Source organism: Corvus brachyrhynchos, unplaced genomic scaffold (assembly GCF_000691975.1).
Source record: "Corvus brachyrhynchos isolate BGI_N302 unplaced genomic scaffold, ASM69197v1 scaffold37, whole genome shotgun sequence".
Classification (NCBI taxonomy): Eukaryota; Metazoa; Chordata; class Aves; order Passeriformes; family Corvidae; genus Corvus; species Corvus brachyrhynchos.
In genome coordinates, this window is record NW_008239289.1 from 548,575 (window position 1) to 568,611 (window position 20,037).

Sequence of the window (20,037 nt, forward strand, 5' to 3'; positions counted from 1 at the left end):
TGTCGGGTGGTGGTGGGGTGAAAGATCCTGAAATTGAAACATTAAAAAGCAGTTGCTGAGTTTAAATACAAAAAGCTCTGCTTTCATTACCAAAAGGATGCAATTAACAGCTTTTCTGAAAACGAACAAAAAAGCCACAAAAGGGAAAAAGACAGAAGAGGAAAGAATCTGCTGCCTGCTCCACAACAATCCTTGTACTTAGTGCAGTTTCAATTAAGTGCCAAAAACGCTCCCCCCAATTAAAAAAGAATGTTTCGCCCAGATCCCATTCACATTAAAAAAAAAAAAAAAATCACAATCCTCATTTTTATTTCAGGTTTGTTTTCTCAGAATGGTTTAGTTTTGTCAGAAGTTGCCATTTCCCCGGAAGAATCTTACGTTGGGAACAGACGGGAACTATTTACAGTTCAGTAACTTCTTTCCAATGGCTGAGCTTTCCCCTATCTACATAAGCTAGCAAAACAAAACTGTGGCCAAGATCTGCATGATGACTGATTTGTGGCCAGAATTACAGAGGGCTTTAATGGATATTGCTTACAGCTGTTTTCATCTGTTCAACACACCTTAAGATCAAAGTGGGCAATTTGCAGAGAGTGGAGATACTGAACACCATTAAGTATCTGCTTGAGAAATTCTGTAGCTTCCTCCTCTGTGAGAGATTCTTTTTCAGCTAAGAAGTCGAAGAGCTCCCCACCTGCAACACTTGGAGAACAGAAGCAGAGTTATTGACAAGCTTGTTTTAACCAGTGGGTTCCTTTTAGCATAGCTGTCCTCTAACCAGCCTTGACAAGGATCCAGATGCTTCAAAGGTTGCAAATATCAGAAAAGATGATGAAAATTACTTAATTCAACACCCAAAAGAGTTAGTTATTCCCTCCCTCCCCCTGAAAAGAATATGGTAAAAGGAGTCTTACTTTTAGACCAAAAAAAGTTTAGAAAACCCAAACAAACATGTTTGACAGTATCCGAATTTAAATGAAGGCCTCCTACTCTCTATGCACATTTAAAAGAATAAAATTAAATATGAAGTAACGAGACTCAAAACATACTAATGTTTTAATAACACATTACATTAGCTAGAAAATAAAACATGAATTGGCTCATATCAGTAAAACATTAGATTTCTACACCCTCATTAAAAATACAAAATTTAAAGCTTATTTTGAAATATCTATTGGCAGCTGTCCTACTATTTAGTTTCTAAACTCCTCAGAGCATTCAACTATTCAAAAATATTTTCTGTTCTTTGAATACTGTATTACAAGCAGCACCTATATTGTATTTGTACTCTAACATGTATTTGTACTCTAACTTCTTCTACAATGAAAAGCCCTTAAGACTGTTTCTAGTAAGTGTTCCAGCTGCACAGCAGAAAGAAAAGAGGTATGAGAGGGTACATAAGCACATCTGGATTTTTCCATTTGAGAGACAGAGAAGAATAAAGAGAAGATGACCCTCTTCTCAGCTCCGTCAAGCAGCTCTTGACTCAGTCAACAGCATAAAGAAATCCTGAAGTGATAAGAAACAGAACTACAGCTATTCCTAAATAACAGAAAAACACCTTTCAGCTGAAGGACATATAAGGAGATGACTGCTCACTGTGGCAAAATACTTTTCCCATCTGTGAAAGCAGAGGTATTACTTAGAAATGCCTTACAGATTGCAAAAATGGTCATAATACCCCCTGTAATTTGCATTGTAATGATATTAAACAAATTCAGAAAGTGGACCCTAATTTTTATTGCTTTTCTGCAGGGGAAAAAAAAAATCTGTTCACAATTTAAAGTTCTGATTATGAAACATGAGGCAGCAATTAACATATAACAATAGGCAAATAGTTTGGGCAAATTTCTGGAAATACATTTGACTTCTTTATCATGTCTACTTTTTAAGAGACTTGATCTGCATTATTGTAATGCAAATTGCATGAAAAGTGTATTTTAATGAGTTCTTGAAGCTTTCATTGAGCTGCCTAGACAATAATGAGAGTATTGTTTTGGGTATTATTTGTCTTGTAATATTTTCTGCATGAAAGCAATTATTGAAACAAAGTGCCATTAAAATATAAGAATTATAGACTGGAAGGACGAGGCCATTTTAATAAATTTTTGTGGTTGTAGAGACATTAAGATGGAGTTCCTAATGATTAAATCCAACTTGTTATTTTACAGAGACTGGTCAGAAGCATCTTACAAATGGACACACATGCATATTCTCTCATTGTTTGCTTCTGAATTAAAAAAAAAAGAAAATATTTTCAGGCTAATGTCTGTATCTCTGCAGCACTGCACTGAACGGTGACATTCATTTCCAGTTATTGGACTAAAGGCCTTAGCATCACGTGAAGCTTGCTTCCATGTGTTTACAAGTGGATTTTGGCTGCAGTTGTTGAGAGGCTGTAAACTGGAGCACAGCCATGCCACATGGAGCAGGCAGACTCACTGTGGCTACAGCAGACCCAGCAAAAACCATCACCTGAATGCCTTCAGCATGGTTTGGCACTGGGCTAGCTATCGCAGTTTGGGGAACCAGAGAAGATGGATCCTCAGCTGAGGAAGAGCCTGTAAGACTGCACCAAAAGACTGCATCTGGTCCTGCTTTTCACCCAGCTCAAAACCCTGTGAAACAGCAAAAGCTCCTGCTGGTGCTTAAGTCAGTCATCAGCAATCACAAATACAAGAGAAGTACTCAGGCAGGCATTTGCAGCAATGCCCTCTCCAAGTACTGTGCTGCCCGCCCTGCAGTCTCAGACTGAGACAGTGTCACACAGGTGGTGTCATGCTTTATGGCCGGTAAAGCTCGCTCTTACTCCTGTTGGCATTTTAAAGATATGCAGTCTGTGAAACTTAATAGTCATCTATGATTATCACTGATTGTACACATTCCTTATAGACCCAAAAGAAATATTTAATTCCCAAGGTTTGCAACTTTTAGAGATATCTGCATTTGTAAAATGGAAAGAGCTTCTTCAGCTTCTTTTTATCTGGAATTATTCAGATTCTGTACTGCTGAGTACTACTCTTCTGTCTTTGCTACAGGTTAATTGTAGTGACATTTCTTTAATGACATATCATAAGCCTTGTAATTGTGTGCAATAAAATGTTATCTGTATTTCACAGGTAATATACCTAGTGCTTGCAAATCTCGAAACTGAGGGTCAAAGAAGCTCGAAATGTTTTTTTCTTTTTTAAAACTGGAAGTTCATTAGAAAAAGTGGTAGATTTTTCCAATCTGTTGTGTGCTTCTTTGTGTGATTCTTAAGTACTGCCACCCTAAGTGACTTGGCAGCTCTTGCTGAATGAGTAGGCGAGTGAGGAGGGATGGGCTGTAATGCACTCAAAGTGTTGTTCCAGAAGCAGCTGTACCTCTGGTCTGTGGGACTTTGGTGTGCCCCCTCATATTACACATCTCACTCTTGTTGTCTAGGAGGAGATCCTGCGTGGGTTCACCTCAGAGAGGGGGCCACTGTGAATTCTCCTGCTGGTAACTCCTCAGCTGTGGGGGCGAGCTCAGAAACCCGTGTTCTCCCCTGGTGTGCTGCCATAGCTGGCAAGCACAGTGCCCCTCTAGCTGCTCCTGCTGTTTACTTCTACTGGTAGGGACATAAGGCATGAGAGAAAAGGGTTTTTATAGCAATGATGAGTAAAAGGTTATACTAGCATGCATAGAAAGCTTCACCTGGAAGCTCAGAAACACCTGGCTTCCCAGAAAGGTCCCTCTGCACCCAGCAACCTCCAGGGAGGCCCTTCTCACACATGTAAGGCAGTGACCCATGTTCCCATGGGAGGTTGTGTTTTTTAGCTTCCTCTTCATGCTCTTCAGGAGACTACTTATTCCTTACCATTTTGCTGACTCAGGAAGGTCTGATATTAAGCTATACTACCATGGGCACACAAAAATCCATTGTATCACTGCAAGGCAATCTTCAAGTGAGTCATGGAGGGTTAATACAGGTCCACACTCAACATCCTTTATAAGTTTGACTTCCACAATTAATTGACTGAATTACAATGTCCTCAGATTTATCAGCAGAGCATGGTTTCACAGATTTCATAATTGGATTATATATGTAGAATAACTAGATGATCTTGACTAGACTTCCAGATATTACAGATGATGAAATGGGTTAGAAGAAGCCAGTAAAGACACTGGCTATGTAAGCTACTGCAGCCTTCACAAGCGTCCTAAAATGCTGTTGAGTTTTCAAGTCTAGTCCTGTGCCTCAGCCAGTGTAACACAGTCCCACAATACACAAACACTGCACATTTTAGTAACCCAGAGTCACCTTTAAGAGTGGAACCAGAAGGCAAGCAGAGAGCCCCATACCACCAAGGAACCTGTGTACATCCCATCTCACACACAGAACCAGTGTTAATCTAAAGGAGAAAGCACAGGTAATTCCATACATCAGCCCTTTCGGCTGGTCTTTTTGAACATCATCTTCTACCAAGTACACTGTTTCCACCTCCATTACAACGGGCCCTTGTTTCTAAATTGGCTTTGGGGTTGCTGATGCACAAACTCTCTGCTGAAACCTGACTGAAACCAGACCATTGCATGGGTTTCCCAAGCCACACAAACTTGCTCCCAGCCCACCTTTGGTCCTCTACAGAGCAGCCCACACAGCCAACATCTAAAAGACTGCTGCCCCCAACCACCAGATGGAGAAAGATGCTTCCTGAGGGGAGTGGAGGCTAGAGGTTCACCAAGCACCAGTGCTTCTTCCTGTACAGGATTTTGAAGTATCTCTACCCGGTATCCCCAGGAAGCACAGAGCTTCGTTCTGTTCCATTCCTCTGTTTGCTGGGAGGAATTACCAGACATCTTCCTGACCTGTTCCTCTGTGCCCTAAGACAACTCTAACTGCCAAAATACTAGTAAGTAAAGGATGGACAGCAACCTATACCCATTCAGATTGACAGAGAAACTTGATTACAAGTTAAGTCACAGCTAAATTCCTTCATGACTGCAAAGCCTCCATGTTCATCTTCACATACTGTTTTCCTTTAAAGCATTCATTTTTTAGCGTTGCTGTATAAAAACTTTCTGTTTACATTAAATGAAGTAATAATTTTGCAGTCATAATATGTTGCTCAAATATCATGTTCAATAAAATTGTGCTTTACGGCAGTCACATCTTAGTCCTACCTAATTCTAATGTAGTATTGACCATGTATAACACAGAAAGTCATAAGCGCTGAGTAAATCTATTTTAATTGTTATAACATGACCTTTTATATTGTTTTAAAGTAGCAGAGCACATGTTTTTAGAAGTATTTCGTATAAACATTTTCACTAAGAGCAAATCTGGTATGTGTTATTTCACTGATATTTCTAGGCAGAAGTGCTAGCTTTCCTGAAATGAGAGAAGTAAATTAAAGCTTTCAGTTGACTTCATTCTTTCTTATAAAATGCAATAGTGGTAAAAGCATTTCCCAGCCTTCCCAAAGGAAGGCTGACAGATGTGATTGCAACCCACACACCTCCCTCTGGGAAAGAAAATACATCACGCCCATGGAAAAAAGATTTCTGGATAGTGCTTTTGCAAATTGCCAGGCTTTCTTAACCATGAAACAGAACTATCGCCAGATCTCAGAGGAAGTCATTATGGGAACCTACCCAGGGAACTTAGAATCAATTAACCTTCAAAGTCAGCGTGGTCACCTCTTAATGACTCAGTCATATGCTATGATCACACTGCTTATTATGCAATAGCACCTAAATGATAATTAATTATTATCTAAGGATTCCTAATGGATTTAAAAATCTAAAAACAAACCCCAAAATCTAGGCCCAAGCCCCTTGAAGAAACATTTATCTTGCTTAGATTTCAAAACAACATAAACTAAGTTAAAGAAGCACGCTATCAATTTATTCCAGTTTTAAAACAGAATCAATTTGATAAATTATCTAAATTCTTCTCTAGTCCAAACATTTATTCTGTCAGCTTGTAAAAGAAATGTTTTCCCTGTTCTGTGGTCAAATGTGTATTGTATGACAGCCAGTTATGCAGTTGTCAGCCCAAGACTAGATTCATATATTATTACTTCTTCTTATGTAAGAATAAGGGGGTTTACATTTGACTTCATTTCACTGCCTTTATGAATTGTGCAGTTACCAACCCACTCCTCAGAAGTACAAAGTGTACCAAACATTTTGAAAGAGCAGAACAGGGCTGCTAGCTCATTAAATTACTGACTGGCTGAACAACACTGCACTTCAATTTTTCTTTATCTAGCTATCAGCTAGACATGTTACAGCATCACCATGCCTTTTCATTTTCATTTGTCCAGCTTCTATTAGAGACACTAACTGTCATGAAATCCTCTCTTTAGTGTGCCTAAATTCTTCAATTATACCGAACAAGAAGCATTGGCCTCATTGCCCAGCCAGAACACACATATCAAAACCTGGACTATAACTTAAGCAGTTAAGTCCCACTAAGGGGGAAGCCTGAACACTCCTGTGAATCTTTCCTGCACGCAAACACTGCTGGTATATAGGTTTCCATCACTGAAGTTCCTTAAGTGCCCGGCGTCTGGATACAGCAGCTGGTTACTTTGGCCCAGCAGAGTGCCTTAGTATTTTGATCTCATCCACAACATTCAGATTTAATGTATGAGGAGCATTCAGGTTTAGCAAACAAGAGGGACAAGCATTTTGCTCAGGGACTGCAGCACATAGAAACCAACTCTCCCTTCAAGATGTGCTCAGTGTGTGGCAGAGTCACACAGGCTCTGAGCCTGTTCTTTCAGCCCTGTCAAGCCTTTGTTCTAACCTGGCTACGTATTCTCTGTGCATCTATCGGTGGGCCTGGAATCTAGGATTTTGAAATCCAAAGGGGGCACAAGATCTACAAATTAGTGTCACAGGGTTTTCTAACCTCTTGTTACATCCCAGAAGCACAAAACATTTAATCCTCCTTTCAAATTTTGGTGCAAAGCTACTGGAGAATAACTTTCTTATTTACTTACAGGTAAAGTTAACAAAAATCTCAGAGGTATGTCAACCAAAAGACAACTGAAAAATAAAGAAACCCTGTGATGACTTCAAGCTTCTCTGGAAAACAGGCTATAACTCTCTTCCAGAGCATAACTGTAAACCGTTAAATTAAAGCCCCAATAAGATAGAAGACGAATTTAAAGAGTTCATAATTATTTGCCCTTATTTACTCTTCAATGATCAACTAATGAAATGGTCATAATTTTTTATACAGGGATGTATCATCCTCTCCTTGCACTGTTCTGTTTTGGTTAGTAATATGAAGCTACCAACAAAGTAGAAACTTGGAGACAATGGGGTGCATAGGACTAAGTTTAAAAGAAAGTTTATGCTTTCAAATGAAGCATAAATCCTAGTATTTAACGTACAAATGCTTCTAAGTTAATGTCATTTCACTCTAGTACTTTCAAAGCTTTCTATTTATTAAAAATATGTAAAACAGATAATCATCACTCAGAACCATGTGACAAGAGCTAACCATCTTAAGCTTTCAAATTCAGAAATGAAGTTATGTTCTTTGCAGAGAAAAGTATGAAAACCTAACTCCATCCACAGCTTCCAAGTGAAAGGAGTCAGGTATTGCTATCAAGAGATTTTTAAAAGAGAGACTACCTGCATTGTTTTTGTGAATTCTAAGAAAATACTATAGAATATAGGATGAAAATATTTATTCTTTGTGTTGCAGCAATAAACCGTAACCAAGGCACCACAAAGAACCAAAAAATTAGTATAGTTTATGTCTGCAGTCTAAATAAAGACATAATAAAGTGAAAGAGAAAATAAAATGGAAGACAGAAATTATGCTTCCAAGGCCTGAAAAAGGGGAACCAAGTAGGTGCAAAACATGCTTGAGGAAAGAAAATAATTATCACTGTGCAGAGACATCTGTGTTTTCTAGCCTGCGAAGCCTGAAAAAATGATGGCTTCAGCAGAGCTCACTAGAAATATCTTAGTACTGCTAACTTATAACAGACTCTAATTGCTGCAGCTGGATAGAAAAAAGTACTGTGAAATTTTGACTAATTCCATTATTTGTGTGATAAAAGGAAAAATAAGAAAACTATTAAGGTTTTAAGTTAGATGAGGAAAAGACAGTGGTTTCCAGTTTGTATGTAATATGCATAAGACTCCTTTCAAGACGATGACAGAGTCCACAGAGTGGGAATTTAAAAGGTAATTTCCAAGTCAAGAAAGGAGACACCTAAGACCTAGAGTTATGAAAATATGTCTGAATGCTCTAAATATACCAAAAGACTGTAATTAAGTAAGGCTCTTCAAGGACATCTCACGCTTGTGCATGGCTGCTGAATCTTTTAAGGAAGGGTTTGGTTTTAAAAGTTACATAAATTAAATGTTTCATAGAACTTGGGTTTTTTGGTAGATCAGTTTCCTGATATAAGGTAGTTGAAAGAAAAAATTCCAAACACCTATGTGGATATAGCCACTCTGTTTTGTATTCCGTGCTGTGAGGACCTACCTTGCCATTGCAATAATTAACCAACTGCCCACCTATTACTGCATATAAATCATGACCTTGAATAGAATCATAGAATGGTTTGTGTTGGAAGGGACCTTAAAGATCATCAAGTTCCAATTCCCCTGCCATGGGCAGGGTCACCTCCCACTAGAACACATTGCTCAGAGCTCCATCCAACCTGGACTTGAGCACTTCCAGGAATGGAGATCCAGAACTTCTCTGGGCAACCTGCTCCAGTGCCTCACCACACTCACTGTAAAGAATTTCTTAATATCCAATCCGAGTCTACCATCTTTCAGTTTGATGCCATTCCCCCTTCTCCAGTCAATTGCTTACCTCTAAGAAACTGCCATTTAGTATGGCAGAAAAATGTCTAGGAGGCTGTACGCAATATGGCAAAGCTCTTGCTGAAGCAGAAAATAAAAATCAGTAGTGAACAGGCCATAGACCCTGTTGCCCTGGGACTGTGCATGTTGACACATGGCAACAAAAGGGCAGCTGCAATTGCTCAGTTATACAAAATTGTGTCTCTGTGTGGTATACGGCCTCATTATTGTAGTCAGAACAGAACACAAGTGCCAGGAGATATACTATGTTCTAATCAGAATGGAAAATGGACACTTAGGATCGATTCTGAGGATAGCAAAACAGGTTATTTAATGAGATCGCAGCTTTACCTCTGTTCGTATGAAATAGTTCTGTAAGAACAAAGACTGTCAGGAGGGTAGGTCCCTAGGCAAAATGTGAATATTAGAACATTAGAGAAAAAGGATTACATATTTAATGCCTAAGCATGCGATTAAAATGACAATCCTGTCTTTTCAATAGCTTTATGTAACATCATGGTGATTTTGAGAACTACAAAACTTTGTAGCAGTTAGCATATTCAAGTTTACAAAGCGATTGCTAATGTCATCTTTTCCTCTTCAACTGTCTAAATAAATAAATGCATTACCTTTGTCATATCCAAAATAGCACTTCTTCAACTTGAAAGGCTCATAAAGCAGTTTGGAAAAGTGAAAAAAAAAAATCTCTGATTGAAACAACATGTGGATTGCTGGCCTCTTAAAACAATTACCTAAATTGCAATGCAAATAATTTGCTGAGCTTCATGCCATCAAGTTTATGAAATATGCAGATTGTCATTCTTCTGCTCAATGGACAGTAGTGGGGACATACTGACACACACAGCAACCCTTCTGCCAAAAGGGCTCCCATTCCATGTGCAAAGTGGGGGTGGGTGGAATAGTCCCATTCCTCCTACCACTGTTTTGATTACCAAGTCTCCCTCACAGCTTTCAAGTACAGACACTGGCCTGATTTCATCTGGACAGATTACAGAGCAGAAGAGCTGCAGAAGCAGCAACACACAAAAAAAGGGAAAGAGAACGTGAGACTTAGTATCAAGTGGGGAGAGGAAGAAGCATCACACTAATTTTGCCATGTATTCACGTCACACTTCAAAGAATTCTGAGCAAAACCCAGAAGCAGTAAGAATATAAAGAACTTCTATGTTATACAGGATGATAATTTAGTTTGGAAAAAAAGACTTGTTTAAATTATCCAAATCTGGCAAATTAATGCAAGTGTGTACAACTGGAACTAAAAAACCAAGCCAGACCACAACTATTACAATAAACCATCATATGCTGGACTAGAAGTGTAAAAATATGTTTGCATAAACATAACAAAGTATTATCATGCATATATAGACCATAGAAAAGAAGTAACTCCAAAAGTTACTTCCCAGGTTTCTTTTCAAATCTATACTGTAAACCTACAGGTTACTGAAACCATGCAAAACTGAAGTATCTTTATAAGGTAAGTGGAAATACCATTTACCAAAGCTAGTAAACAGAAAGACATAACCTACACAAGAAAAAACACATGAACAGCCATGAAAAAGGCACAATGATTCTGGTACCAAGACTTCTGCTGGCATGAAATACTAACTGTAAAGCATGGTTAACCAATACAGAACAAGTATGGCAATAATAAAGTGCCAGGCATGCAATCTATGTAAAGACATGCACATTCCAGCAGAAGGCACTGACAAACTCTTAACAAGTGAGTAACGCTTAGCTCCTACAATTGCAGTCTTTGAGGAACTGGAAACCAGACTTGAAAAAATGCAGAAGTAGTCTCTGCTGACATATTTACTTCACTCTATTAGCAATGACATTGGATGAAAAATTGGGAACTAAACCAGTATGAAACAATGTTAAAGTTCAGTTCTCATTTCAGCAAGAGAGAACTGGGAAGATTCTGTTCTACGTGCATTAGAAAAAGAGAAAAAGCATTCACTGAGGCTACTTTACACCAATATAGAACACAGTAAAATTTGCTAAATTAATCTTCACTTGGAATCTCTATTTTTCTCTGCTCTTATCTTCAAATTAATTTATTTAGTTCCAGGCTATTCTTCTGGATCTGTAACACCAACAGTGATTAAAGTAACAATCAGAAAAAAAAAATCCTAAAGATGCTGATTTTTTTTTAAAAACTTTGTAGTGCATTCAGAGTGAAAAATATATGTAGAAATCAGGAAGCTACAACACTGACTTAGAAATGAAGATTTCTAAGGCTATTGTCTATTTTCTTTTGGCGTGATAAGGAACTTCCATTAAATCACTGCAATTCTGAAAGTGTCTGCTTTTGAAAAACAAAGAAACAAATATTCTGCTACTCCTTCATGGGTCTCTAGAGTTACTTACAGTTCCAGAATAAGAATGACATCTGTTTTGTTCTCATAGACATCATGAAGCGTAATCACATTAGGATGTCGAATCTCTTTTAGTATGCCAACTTCTCGCTCGATGTCTTCCCGGCTCACTCCACGGCGGCTGGATTTCGTTCTCCTTTTCTTGATGAATTTTGCTGCAAACTGCTGACCGGTGCTTTTCTCCCGGCATTTTTTCACTACGGCAAACTGCCCACTAAAAAAAATAGATGATGAGTGTTCAGTTCAAGAAAATTCAGAGTTAAGAGAAGCCTGTTTACTGTGGTGGGGGAAATCAGCTTTTAACTCTGCTTGACTAAAGTATATTGCCCCTTTTTATGCCATCTAGAACAATATCTGAAAAAAACCTAGAAGAGACAGGAAAGGTAATTTAATATATGGCTTTTGTATCACACAAATGTACACATTTCACCATGTCTGTAAGTAAAAGGTAACACCTTATCAGTGAGGACCACTGGATTTTTGATTACTGGGGATTCCTGGACAAAAGTAATGGTTTCTGGATTTCTCCTTCCATATGCATGTTGAGCATTTTTTCTTCTGCAGGTGGGAGAATTTGTAGTTTCTTACAATCTATATGATTTGTCAATATTCACTTTATTCTATCCTCAAGTTTGTTTTTTAAAAAGTTTTTAAAACAAAACAGTTTCATGACACTGCTTTAGATTTTTAAAGCACTGACTAAATACAGTAGTATCAAGAATTATTGCGATGCCTTAGGTTTTAACTTTCATATCTTTCAAATCCTGTACTGCCTAGTGTGTAACTCTGAAGTTTCTTGTGGCCTGTTAGCTGCTGTTCTCTCATGCCAGGTAGACATAACAAAGCCTCTCCAGGCCTGCTCTCCAAGGACACTCAGACTGTCCTAGGCCCAATATACATAAACCAAAAGCCTCTAAAGGGCGGGGCAAGCTGAGGGGAAATTACATCATTAAACTGAAGCTTTAATTGGAGAATTAACCCTGATATGCAAATGAACCAAACCTATAAAAGTGTGAAGCACTCGTGACCTGTCGTCCACATTGGGGTCCATTTTGGCAGTAGCCTCTGGCTCCCCAGGGGGTACCTTTGAAGGCCCTTCAAATAAATACCTACATTTATTCCCTTATTCTTGTCTAGTCTGTATTTAGGTAGCCTCTCAAAGCATCAACTGTTACTGTATCATCCTGTTAAATACAAGTTTGAAGATGAGAAGAGTACTGAGGCATTGAGAAACAAAAACCTGTGTTTGTCTTCCAAACCAGAAGAAACTCCAGGAAGCTGCTGACTCCAGCACACTATCACTGATGTACAAGCCTGCTATTGCTAGATGTACATGCTGATCTAGATCAGATATCTCCGGGAGTCCAATGTTGAGTTAAAGCAAGAACAGGATTTCTAAAATTGGTTTTTCTTTTAAGTTTCCCTAATCTCTCGCTGAGGATTCTCTAGAAATTCTGTTCCTGCTTTTTTCACCATATGAAGGAATCATAGAATTACAGAATGATACTAATGAGAACAGTTTTCAAAGCTAGCCCACTCTGTTAACTGAAGAAAAGCTGTTCTTTAAACCAGACTTAGAACAGAGCTAGCCCTAGTAGATTTGACTACTCAAACAGCTGTATAACATTCAGATCTACTCATTTCATGCCACCATTACTACTCTGACCCTACACAGTATCCTGAGTGACAAACTTGTCTTGAACTGGGACATGCAGTTGGTCAAGACTAAATGACTGTCACTCATAGAAGGCAGGGCAAAGACAGGACCTCTCCTATGAACTCCTAGAAAGACACTCTAGAGTAGGCACCACCAGCTGGGAAACCTTTGAATACAGCCATGGGTAGTGAGAGAAGTAAGCTTTGAGAGAAGTCTTAAGTCAACAGTCTTAAGCTGAGGTTTATATTTATTCCAGTATTATGATCACCATTCAAGTTTCATTCTTCACTGTTCAATGAAATCAGTTCATGAACTTGTGAGAAGATGTTATGTTGTGTGAAAAATAACTTTGCCTTAAATTCCACCTGCTCCCAATTCCGCACAAAGTTTTCAAGGATCGGATTTACCGTATGGGGACCCCCACAATATTATTACAAACTGCAGTGGACAGAGCAGTGCTTCAGATCACACCATATCCTCTATCACACACAGGCTTGAAGACCTGCTTCACTTGCCTGGACTCAGTCTGCTAGTGTAATCAGAGATGCTCTTTAACATGTAAGACAATCATATGTGACTGAAAGGGAAAGACCACTGGAATACCTGTGTCAGCCTAAACTGGCAGCAGAGAGCTAGACAAGATGTCCTAAGGTTCACCAGCCTTCTCTGCCTGATTCAGTCCAATTTTGCAAAAACGTTTCCTGCAACAGTGCCTCTGAGTTTGATCTCCAAGGTATGAGCAATTTTGGACTGCCAGAGTAGAGGTATTTTCACAGCTGAATTGAAAACACAGCCTTTGTGGCTCTTGCTTCCAGGGGGAAAAGCAAGTGATTGTCTCACACTCTCCCCCACAGCATGCACATCTCCACAGAGATACAAAGCTTTATTTAAAAAGCAGTCAGTTTCCCAGAAAATTCACAGCTTCAGAGACACTACAAAGTGGAGCAGTAGACAGATGTACACACCATCACAACTCCAAACTCAAGCTCATGGACTACAAGGAAGTCAAAAGCTGCTGTTGTCTTTTGACCACCTGGCTGGCTTTCAGGCTAGAAGTCTAGATGCCTGATATAGGAAGAAAAATATTTCTGCTTATGATTCATCCATAGGCTTGAATGCTGCATGGCGAACCACTTTCTTACCAATGCTCAGTCTGTAAGTTTAGAAAAAGCTACTGCATTTTAAAAAATCTACAAAACAAAACAAAAAAGAAACTACCCTCCCCCCTACCCAACCCCTAACACCCCTGTCCCACCCCCAGGCCCTACAGTACAAATTAAACAAACCCAGAAACAAAAAACCCCAAAATATAATATTAAAACCAAAACTACATCTAACATCAGCTCTGGAGTAAAAAAGCAAAAACATAAATCTGAACTACACAGACATACAATATATTCTGATATCTGAGAAGATTTAATTATAAAAGTTGGTGGGGATTAAGAGTTGTCTGTGTTGATGATTTTTCCATGGTATTATTCATATCTGAATTACATTATTCCCCAAAGCCATTTCATGCTTCTGATGCCTTTAAGGCTAAGACTGTTTAATCTTATTTTGGCAATGAATCAACTATGATGTTACAGCATGAGGTTGACCTACTGGAACAAAGGGGGCTGCGTAAGACAAGTAGATCTCCTCTCTCTTTCTCTTCTGAGATATACAATTTGTTTTTTCAGTCTTTCACTATTTTCTGTCCACAACAACCTGTTGGAAGGATGCCCTGATCTATCACTATTCAATATAAAAGTGTTAGCAGAAGTCCACTACATTGTTTAAAACCACATAACTTTAAAGACTGGTCTCATCCACAGTTAATAGGATGTGAGGCTCCAAAAATCTGTGACACTGCTTAAGATTGCAAGAAAGTTATCAACTAACAAGTATCTTGAGTAAGTGTCAGTTATACACCAAATAACCTTCTTATTGTTGCTGTTGTGGTATTTATTCAGCACATAACTGCACAATTAGCTGTTTATTATTAAACACTCTACACGCAGATCACACTTAAGCTGCAATCAAAGGGGCTGTTTCATGCCTGGGATCCCTAAGCCACACCATTTTACAACTCTCTCTAAACTCCTCTTTTAAAAGCAGAGGAAATGTATAAATCAAAGGGTATTTACTGGGCTTCCCCTTGTAGAACTGCAGCAACAAGCTGGTATAAACGAGCTTTGAACAGGCATAGAACATTCATAGAATATCCAGTAATATCCTCCCACAGATCCCAAATTTTCAGATTCAGCATTCATTCATACAGCATCTTCAAAGCCAGAAAAGCCCTTTAGTTTTTTAAGATCTCTTGCTTTTGTAGGTTAGATTTAAAGTGCATGGAGTCAAAAAATCACTGCCATTTTAGGAGAAAATTACACCTACCACCCTGTGCTCTCTCCCCTAAGTAAATCACAAATTCACATTTAATAAAGTATCTGACATCATTTTTTTCCACGTGGCAGAATCAGGTTAAACAGTAAGGCAGGATGACAGCTTGATGTAAGAACAAATACTTCTGCTAATAATAGTAATTTGTTTTGTGATCTTGTAATTCTTACTCAACCAGCACTTAATTACTACCCTAAACCTGCTCTTTTTGGGACACTTGGCATACCTCCACATCCAGTGATTTTTCAGACTCACTTCAGAACAAGTACTTACCCATTACCTAATCATGACATTTCTGCATCCTTTTTACATCATGAGACACACTGCCCTTTAAAATAAATATATGTATAAGCAAAAGTTATGCAGATATGGGATGGAAGCACCAATAAAACACCTATATGTCAACCTTTATTGGTCCTGGCTTAATGGGATCACAAAACAACTACTCATTAGCATGAATTAAGGAATGTTTTAAATACAGAGACAGCTGGTTTAGAATCAAAGGGAAACCACAAAAAAGTCCTTTCATTTTTTCCACAAGGATGATGACAGTGATTAGGGGTGGCTGACACTCTGTATTCCCTCCCACTCCCAGCAGTCTGCTCCAGCCCTTCCTGGCTAGTTTCTTCTGTGAGGAGTAAAATTCTTGCCCCAAGAAACCATTGAAAGAGTTCTAAGCTGGACACAGAGTTGGTCAACTGTCCCAGTAACTGCCAGGGACCAATTTTCTAGTAGTTATTGCCACAACAGGTCAAGAATGGGGCAATTTTTCATGCCATCTTCTGCATTCCAAAGTTTAATGGGAGTGGGAAATAGGAGTAAGGAAAAGGCATTAAATTGCCATCAGAGGAATAGGATGCTTGAGCATGTTTCTGACATGCAGGCACTTTTTTCCTATTTAAAAATTTGGTGTTCAGTACAGAACTCTGAAAACACAATGTACTGAGATTCAACTACTTCTACTATTTGTTTGACTACTTCCCTTTTTAAAATTATACTAATCCAACAGAAAGAGATTTACATAATACTATTAGATTAGCCTGTGAAAGAAACTGCAACTTAACGAGAGAACTACTTGTTTTCTCCAACAGAACACCTACTAGCATACTGTACACACTTCTGTCTTTCCTCAGAGATCTGCTGCAGGGAAGACCAGTGGAGCAGGGGATGTGCAGCCCCAGCAGCATCCCAGCATCAGTCAGCTCCGTCAGTAACCACAGCTATCCGTTAGCCCTGTCTGTCACCAAAGGCATCTGACCTGCTTCTGCTAATAAGGTTAGCTCTCCCGAGACTTGCTGGTGAGGCAGCAGTATCCAAGTTTTTCCAAAGAAGAGGAAGACTTGTCCATAAACTGTGAAGGGCTATAGCTACATTAAGTCCCTCTCTACCTTCCAAAGAAAGAAAAATAATATTTTCAGCTTAGCTGCAAAGACAGTTTGGACACAAACTTTTTCTCTGCCTTCCTCTCTCTTCTTTATGGTCTTGCAAAATCGGGGTAAGTCTTGGTTGACATGATAATAGAGTACTACATGAAAATGCGACTGGGGAGCAGTTGTCTTTCATTAGTAGCACACTAAAAAGACAACCTGTTGTCTTGGAATACTGTTGTATGGAATAGCAGCTTTAGTGTCAGCTACCAGCATTCTGCATGCAAGAAAAAAAATCTTCATTTATCTTGACAGATAAAGAAATTGGGATAGTCTAAAACAAGGCTTCTTTTCAGGCAGTTTCTCTAAGTATGCATGCACTTATCTTCTTTTTCCCACAGAGGGAATGTTGTAGAACATAAAGGCTCTTTTCCCAAATCACATTTTTAATTTTGCAGAAAACTAAACAGTACAGGCAGGTAAGGAATGGCTGCAGGACTGACTGATGAGGTCCTACCATATTTGTTTAGACTCTGAAAGTAGGAAAGTCAGAGTACAGTGCTCACCATATTTGTGCTCCTTCTCTTGCCCCACAGTGTTTAATTCTCTAGCACAGAAGCTGAGAGAATGCTAGAAATGCTATTTATCTGCCAGCTCTCCAAGTACTGGAGAGCTCTGAAAAGAAATAACAAAGAATATGAAGATGAGAACATCACAGGACAGCTGAAAGATCCAGGAAAGATACATGGAAACGGAACAGATTATTAGTCTATTTATATCTATATTTTTCAATTTTAACAGCTCTGAAAAAGCAGTTTTCAATATAAGTAACAAGTTTGCACTTCCAGTGCTGACACAGACACACACCTTTCAGTTGGTAGTGGAGCTGTCTGCTTTGTGGTCGTGGTGAGCAAATGCATTTTCACAGTCCACACTGAGTCCAAGTGGCAGCACTCAAAGTACTTGACTACTTGGTAATATGAAGGAACAGCATCTATATACCTGGTAGGAGAAGGAGCTGGAAGCACCTGAAGCCTATTGATCACCATAAACTTGTTTCAGGCTGCACATAAACACTTGTTACAGGAACCGGCATGGTGGACATAGCGTAACAGAAGTAGTATTTTTGGGAGTCAAATGAAAAATGCAGTATTAAAGCAAAAAAAGAGGAGTTAAACATGATACAGCATTTAAGCTAAAGAGAAAATACTCCTCAAATTATATGTGAGTGACTAAGCAGAAGAATAAACCAGCTGGAATCTGATGGTGGACCACAGAGATCACTGTTAAGAACTGGCTTTTTCAAGTACTACTAGTGTAGAAAACTAGACTTGACTGTAAAAACTATAAAAAGTTGAGTGCTGCAACTATACAGGCAGGAAAGTAATTGTGTTGGGCAATTGTGCAGTACATTTCCAACAGATGCGGGGTTAAAACAAAGTTGCAATTTACACCCATCAATATAATGCATGCTGATACACTTTACTTAGAATTATTTTGGAAAAGCAGCAAAGACAAAAAGAACAACAGCATGGAAGGGGAAGCAAAGGGGAAAATCAGATTTATAAAAAACGCAAATGTACTGACACCTGGTATTTCTGAGTTCTGATAATTCCCAATTTCCAAATTCCTTGTTATGCACAGATGAATTTACACACTTATAAACTCCACCTCTTTTAAATGATTTTTCTTTATTTTTGACTTAGAATTATTTTTTCCCAAAAGTTCCAAAAGTACTGTGATTCCAACCATAGTGACTCAATGTATGTGATGCTAAGTTTGATTATCCTTCACTATGAATACATCAAATATTTCATTTAAAGTTGTTTTACCAAAATACATGAAGTATAAAAAAATTTTCTTCCTTTACATAATATTTTAAGCATAAAAAAACCCCAACTTTCAAAATGAACTCTATTATTACTGTATAATTTATTTAGATACTTTTCTTATCTCTACAGATCAATTGGAACTTCTGTTGTACTACCTATTCAAAGACAGTTGGAACAGTGTAACTGTTATCTTTTTAATTAAATTTGTAGAAGCACTTTGATAGTATCCATAACAGATGACAACATGAAGCAGTCAGAATTTGAGTTTTCAAAGCAGTGTAAGAAGCAGTGGGGTAAGTTCAGTTTTTAAGAGTATTTATAGACTGAACTACCTACCACAACTTTGTGTAACTGAAGTCAGATTGCATGATGGACCAGAAAATAAAGAATTATGGTGCTATGATTTAACCCCAGCTGGAAATCAAGTACCACTTCCCAGCCCCTCCATGGTGTGAAGGGGAGGAGAATCAGGAAAAAAATTTAAAACTCAAGGGTTAAGATAAGAACAGTTTAATAGCTGCAATGACATAAAAAAAAAAACCCAACAAACTAATAATACCAATCACTATAACAATAGCAATGGAAAGGAGAGGGTGAGAGAGAGAGAGAGGAATAAAACCCAAGAGAGGGAAGCAGTGCACAATACAGCTGCTCAGCACACACTCACCAATGCCCAAATCTGTCCCCCAGCAATGACTGCCCCTCTCTTACGGAAAAACTCCCCCTGGATTATATACTGGGTATGATTCTCATTGTATGGAATATTCCTTTGGCCAGTTTGGGTCAGCTGTCGTGGCTGAGCAGACCCTCCCAGCTTCTTGTGCACCTGCTGGCTAGCAGAGCATGGGAAGCTGAAAAGTCCTTGCCTTAGGGTAGTCACTACTGAGCAGCAACTGAAACCTCAGTGTGTTACCAACATTATCCTCAGGCTAAATCCAAACCACAGCACTGTGCGAGCTACTAAGTTTCTAAGAAGAAAACTAACTCTATTACAGCTGAAAACAGACACGGAGAAGTAGAGCATTTGTCCAATCTATTCTTTTCTCCAGCATTTTAAAGCTTGTGCCTCATATTTTTGTGGTTTGGTTAATTTAAAAACACATCATCATGCCTTTTAGCTATGTATTTATCTCCTGCAGAAATCCTCTTGTGCTGTCAACCTCAGCACATAACACTGATGAAATTGTAGGTTTCTGTTGCTCTGCCGATTTCTGTAATTTCATTATGTTGCTAACAGACTTCTCTAGATGTTTGGTAAGCCTACAGAAAAGTGATTTTCTTCACTGTTTTCTCAGATACCCAGAAGAGCCAGTAGTCCTAAGGGAGGACATAACAGCATGATAAAAAAATGTATGACAGATCTAAATAAGGTATCTCAGAAAAATACACATTTTTTACTGTTGTTTATTATTAATTCTTAAATGCATTGTATTGTTCCAAGTAGTGTATGGAAAATTTTAGAAGAATAGTTATATTGGAGGTGGGGAGGGAGAGAGAAAGAGATGAAAAGACAGAAGACTATTACTTTGTCTGTGTACAGTTATGCATGTGTATGCAGTACTGACTTCTACAAAGTGTTTTAATTCCGTACTGTGAGG

At 38.6% G+C, this 20,037-nt stretch overlaps 1 protein-coding gene across 1 annotated transcript in view; it reads right to left on the reverse strand.

The window, feature by feature from the left end:
• The window catches only part of DAPK1 (death associated protein kinase 1), a 46,058-nt gene extending 34,633 nt beyond the window's left edge, over window positions 1-11,425 (reverse strand). The window contains exons 1-2 of the mRNA XM_017740450.1: window positions 11,194-11,425; window positions 564-702 (exon numbers count right to left, since the gene is read on the reverse strand). The gene's annotated coding sequence lies outside the window, so the exon portion shown is untranslated. The remainder of the gene's footprint in view (window positions 1-563; window positions 703-11,193) is intronic.
• Between the last annotated feature and the right edge of the window lie 8,612 nt (window positions 11,426-20,037).